This window comes from Apis dorsata, unplaced genomic scaffold (genome assembly GCF_000469605.1).
Source record: "Apis dorsata unplaced genomic scaffold, Apis dorsata 1.3 scaffold_85, whole genome shotgun sequence".
Taxonomy (NCBI): domain Eukaryota; kingdom Metazoa; phylum Arthropoda; class Insecta; order Hymenoptera; family Apidae; genus Apis; species Apis dorsata.
In genome coordinates, this window is record NW_006263383.1 from 853,962 (window position 1) to 854,434 (window position 473).

Below are 473 nucleotides of genomic sequence, written 5' to 3' on the forward strand. Positions count from 1 at the left end.
CCTGACATCTCGTGGCGTGAATCACGAGTGTTCCGTCTTACCTATGGATGTGGATCGATGTCAAGGCCGCCGTCGGAAACGTTACGCAACCAATCGTAAAACGTTTCTTCCTGCGTGGCTTGTCTTTTTGACCAGATTTGCTACCACGTGCTCTTCCATATCGCTTCTAACAATGATTTTTCGTTTAACGAGAAATTTTACGAGGACGAATATGAATTTATATGGCTCAATATCCATAGTGTTTTATATTACGATGAAAAGGATTTGGCGAACGTTATGAAATTAATTCGTAAAATTCAACTAATCTAATATACATATTTATATTATTTATATAATTAATGTATTGTTACTTATTTTCTTATAGAAATTAATAATAATAATATCAACTTTATTTTTAAATTAAAATGATTCGATAACAAAGAAATGAAATTATTTTCTTGTTATTTGGATATTATTGACAATTTTTTTTTTTT